Genomic DNA, 5399 nt, shown 5'->3' with positions numbered 1-5399 from the left:
ATCCCCCAAATAATCATATGTTTATAAAGCAAATCTATTGACCTACCACAATAATTTCAGGGATATTTAATTTTATTTCTGGTTGTTCTGCCACAAGTTTTCTTAATCTCAACATTGTTCATTTCCCATTTGCAGACAGGTAACTCTGTCATGGTGGGGGCTGCCTCTGCACTGTCAGATACTTAGCATGCCTAGTCTCAATCCACTAGATGCCAACGGCATGCCTCACTGAGATGTGACAAGCAAAAATGTCCCCAGAGATTGTCAAACGTCCCTTAAGGGAAAAATCACCCCCAGTTGAGAACAACTGTTGTACAGCTTGTTCCTGTCTGTTACGTGTTCCTCTGTGTGGTGGGTTCTCCCACTTTGTTAACGCCTCTGTTACAGTTTACTATCAATATATTACGTTATTATTTAAAATAGTTTTGTTTATCTTCCTTTTAACTATCCATTGCACAAAGTTGAGTTAGTCATTTATTGTGCTCATAACAGAATATTACCTTTGGTCCATAAGTCCCATCTCTACTCCCATCGTCTTCCACTTCATACACAGCTATTATAATGGGTTTGATATGGATCCAAATAAAATATAATACGTATTGTTAATTTTTAAAAATTTTTTTCAATTACAGTTGACATTCAGTTTAATGTATTATGTGCCCTTGTAATTTATATAATGGTATTGCGCTATGGATTTCATTCTGTTTTTCACTTTTTTCACTAAGTACTATTTTTAAGTTCTGTGCATGTTGCTTTGTGTACGTTTGGTTAGTTCTTCCTCTTTCCCTTCACATAGCTTACTGTCTGATGTATGTTAGGTGCTGAATAAATGTTTACATATTGATTACATAAATGAATATATCAAATTGTGAATGGATGTAGTAGACAGAATAGCGGCTCCCCAAAGATGTCAGTGTCCTAATCCCCAGAACCTATGAATGTGTTACCTTATAAAGCAAAAGAGACTTGGCAGATGTAATTAAATTAGGAATTTTGAGATGGGAAGGTTATCCTGGATTATCTAGGTGGACCCAATGTAATCACAAGGGTTCTTCTTATAAAAGGAGAAAAAAACATCAAAGTCAGAAAAAGGAGATGTGATGACGGAAGCAGAGGGTGAGTGATATGCTTTGAAGATGGAGTAAAGGGGCATGAGGCGAGGAATGCAGAGGGCCTCCAGAAGTTAGTAAAGGTGAGGCAATAGATCTTGCCTACACTTTCGGTCTTGGGATTTCTGACATCCAGTACTGTAAGATAATTTGAGTTGTTTTAAACCACTGAGCTTGTGGTAATTTGTTATAGCAGCAATAGGAAAGTAACACAGCAGATGAATACATGAATGAGTTTGCAAAGCTTTCCGACAGTTGAACTTTTCTCTTTCCTTCTTGTCTCTCCATCAAGTGTTTAATATTAATAAAAATTGAGAGAATATCAAAATATAAAGGAACTCAAATGTGTAATACTTTAAAGGGAAGACTTGTAAACAGAAAATTGTGAGGTAAACAGTCACCCCAAGTCTATCCATTAACTGTATAGTTAATTTGATCGCAGTGGGGGCTCACTGGGTCATTTTGTGAGGAAAGTGAGATTTGATGTGGGAGGGACCAGCACAAGGGCATGAATACCCAGGAGGTACAGGTCCTTGGGGGCTATCGTTGGAGATTAGGCACTTTACTAGGCTTAAGTCTTAAAGATAAGCACATTAATATGATAGACTTAAGCCTCATAATTGTGGCAGAATGCTTTCTGTGGGTCTGGAACCAAAATTATAAAACTCAGCACATTAGATGTAAGACACATATATCTTACATGGGTCTCTCTTGCATACCCAGTTCAATCCCTAAGAAATGTATTCACTTAAATACAGCAAATTTGATCAACTCAGTTTATCGTAATCCATGGACAAGCACCAGCTTTTAACTGATTCTGCATCATTTCAAATATATGGCTATCTTTTCCGACATTTCTCAAGGTCACCTATTTAGGGAACACATAGCCCTAACTTGTTCTATGTCTGCATGTGCATACGACCTGATTTTCTGGGAAGTCAGAGTGAGAATCACTCTGGAGGTAGATTATCATAGTTGTCAAGAGGCATAAGCTCTGAAATCAGACTACCTCAGTTTAAATTCTGTCATAGCACTTTGTAGCTATGGCCTAGAGCAAGTGGATAACTTCTTCCTGCCCTTGTTTCCTCAGCTCGAAAATTGGGCTAATAAAAGCATTTACCTCAGAGAGCTTTTATAAGGAACAAAGGAGATAATTTATGCAGATTTATGCAAAGTACTTAGTCCAGTGACTGGCTCAGAAAGAATACTCAGTGAATATTAGTTATTGGTAGTATTATACTCTGATATTAAAGTGAAATTCAGTTCAATTTTCCAGATAATTACTACAATTAATATTTTATTCTTCATGGCATATTAACCAGTTTGCATTAATCAAAGCTGAACCTGAGCAGGAACCTGAGATGCAGCTATCTTCCCAGCTCAATATGGTGGCACAGGCTCATCATCAGTGATCTCTAGCTTTGCGAAGGTTAAGAGGAACCCATCCACCTTCATAGGTGCTCTGAGCCAAATATCTATGACACTAAAAATTAGCATGTATGTATTAGGTTAGACAAAAATATGTTGTGATAACAAATAATTCCGTAATTCCAGTAGCTTAAATCACCAATATTTTTTTACTAATGCTTAATGTCTAACCCAGGCCAGCAGGCAGCTCTGCTTATCACAATCGCTCAGAAACTCTGATGGAGCTATCACCATCTTGAATGTTCTTGGTTACCATATCAGGAGAGCAAGCGTGTGCTAAATTGTACACTGGCTGGAGAGATATGAATGGCTTCCACTCACATTTTATTGTCCAAAAAAAAAGTCCTATAGCCACTCCTAACTGCAAATAGGATGGAGTGGGGACAGAGCCAGGAGTGCAGGTTCTCGGCCTCACGTGGAAAGGTGCTGGCTCAGGTAGTAAATGGCCATCGACTGTGATTGCATGGCCATCAGCTGTGGCTAGTTGGCCGTCAGCTGTAACTAGTGAGCCATTGGCCACTAATATAACTGCCGTGACTATGCTAGCAGAAAATGGGGGCTGGCAAGAAGATGGTGGCTGAGCTAGCAAGCGGCAGAGTGAGGTTTGCGGATCGTGTGGCTCCCGTTTCCTGTTTCTCCAACCCAGCTGCCAGCGAGAATATAGTGTTGTGACTCCCCTACCTATGGCTCTGTGGGTGTTCCTTTTTGGCCTCACCATGTCCTGCATTCTTATGTGGGGAGCGGGACCAGAGACCCCGCGTGCATGACACCCTGCGTGACAGATGGGAAGTTCAATTCTACCTTTCTCAGTAGGAAAGCCAGAAATATTAGGGAATCAGCATCAATGACAAACATACAGTACTATACAGGGACTGAGCTAGACATTCTTAGTGATGCAGGAATAAACAAAACCTAGTGCCTACTCTTAGTGACCTGGCAGTTAAGAAGATAATTGGTGGCAAATACATACATGGCTTTAAAACAAACCAGCGGTTGCTAAGACTAGTTTACCCCAATCACATGGGAAAAGTAAATGAAAGCTATCTGTTGCAGGGCTTCTTCACCGGGATGATTTTGTCCCCCAGGGGATATTTGGGAATGTGTAGAGGTATTTTGGGTTTTACATTTTAGGGTGTGGGTGTTACTACTGGCACCCAATGAGTGGATAGAGGCCAGGGATGCTGCTAAATATCCCACAAGTCACAGGACAGCTCCCCATATAAAAAGAACTGACTCCAAATGACAATATTACTGAGGTTGAGAAACTGCTGTTGTAATTTTTACACTTTTCCCACACATACTCCTAAGTGTATACCTTTGAAATGTCCACAGCTGAGATTATTATATACAGTGTTCATGACAGAAAGTCCAAGTGTGCTGTACCAACCCACATTCCGTGTTCAGACATATGGTTGTCGTGCGGGGAGGCCTGCGGGGTCTCTGCTCCCACTCCCCACACAAGAACGCAGGATATGGTGATGCCAAAAAGGAACACCCACGGAGCCATAGGTAGGGGAGTTATACCACTACGGTCTCACTGGAGGCTGGGCCCACTGGACGCGCGACCTGCCTTCCGCCTTTCCGCCAACCGACGGACGACTCTCCTCCACTCTCCTCGACTCTGTTCCTCTCTCCTCTTCCACTCTCCTCTGCTCTCCTCTTTCCTCTTCCGCTCTCTTCGGCTCTGCTCGGCTCCTCGGCAATCCTTGGCAGTCCTCGGCTCTCCTCCGTAGCTGCAGCAGTTATACCGCCGGCCAATCGGCTAACAGGCCACAGCCGACGGCCATCCACCACCTGAGCCAGCACCCTTCCACGTGAGGCCAAGAGCCTGTAAACTACTCTCTGGGGCTCTGTCCCCACAGGTACTTTTACTCAAAAGTGTGGGTCTGCTACATCCATTTGGAGGTCCACATGAATGAGTTGACTGTATTTTCAATTTTTTCCAAAAAGACTGAAATTCAAATTTTAAACATTGTTCTTCAAAACAGACAGTACTACCAATCTATCTGTCAGCTTGATAATCAAGGTTTAGTCCCAATGGAGAAAAAAATGTGGCACGACATAATTAGATGCTGACCATGGATAAACTTTGTATGAGGGCTGTTGTGAGCCCTTCTTGACAGGAGCACCCCTCTCTAAGAACAGTCTAGGTTAGATGGTGTGTCAGTGGCCAGGGAAATTGGATGTGGTAAAGTTCAGCAGTGGTAATTGAGTTTTCGAGAAGAGCTTTGTCAAACACAAATGAATGCAAAGGCAAGAAAGGCATGTGGAAGCAATTTTTTATACTTTAAGGTTAGGAGCTATAAGTAAGCTATAGTGAGGACATTTTGACCTCCAGCATCAATTTGGGGTTGAATTTGGGTTTAAAGTTAGTTACCTGATGGCAAGTTTTGCTTCCTAGTCTGAGCCTCAAACCTGAGGCTGGCACAATGACTGGCTGCAGGAGGGAAGCTGTGGCTCTGGCCAAAGGTTAACAACCTGTGACTCAGAAGGCACTCTGTTGATCCTGTTGTCTGTGAGCGAGTCAATAACAATCATTCCCAAGAATGCACTCAGCTCAGGGTCTCAGACACTGTTTAAGGAAGCTTCAATTATGTTTGGAATGTACCAAATCTATAAATTGCTACTTTTCCCACCTGTGTTAGCCTACTGACTCCTCCAGGTAGAAGTTTGTAGTGCAAATACAATCCAAACATTTTCTTAATTACTCAGGCTACAATAGGTCAAAAGAGCAAGCTTATACCCAGTTTGCAATTCTTTCATTTACTAAGTTCCTGCAGTCACAGGCTAAATTTAATTGCTATGCAAATTATTCACATACACACACAATTGGCCTCTTTCACACCTGTCCTTGGTGAATAC

This window comes from Rhinolophus sinicus, chromosome 5 (assembly GCF_057876585.1).
Source record: "Rhinolophus sinicus isolate RSI-liver-muscle chromosome 5, RSI-T2T, whole genome shotgun sequence".
Classification (NCBI taxonomy): Eukaryota; Metazoa; Chordata; class Mammalia; order Chiroptera; family Rhinolophidae; genus Rhinolophus; species Rhinolophus sinicus.
The sequence above is the reverse complement of the archived record's forward strand: the minus strand, read 5'-3'. Positions refer to the sequence as shown.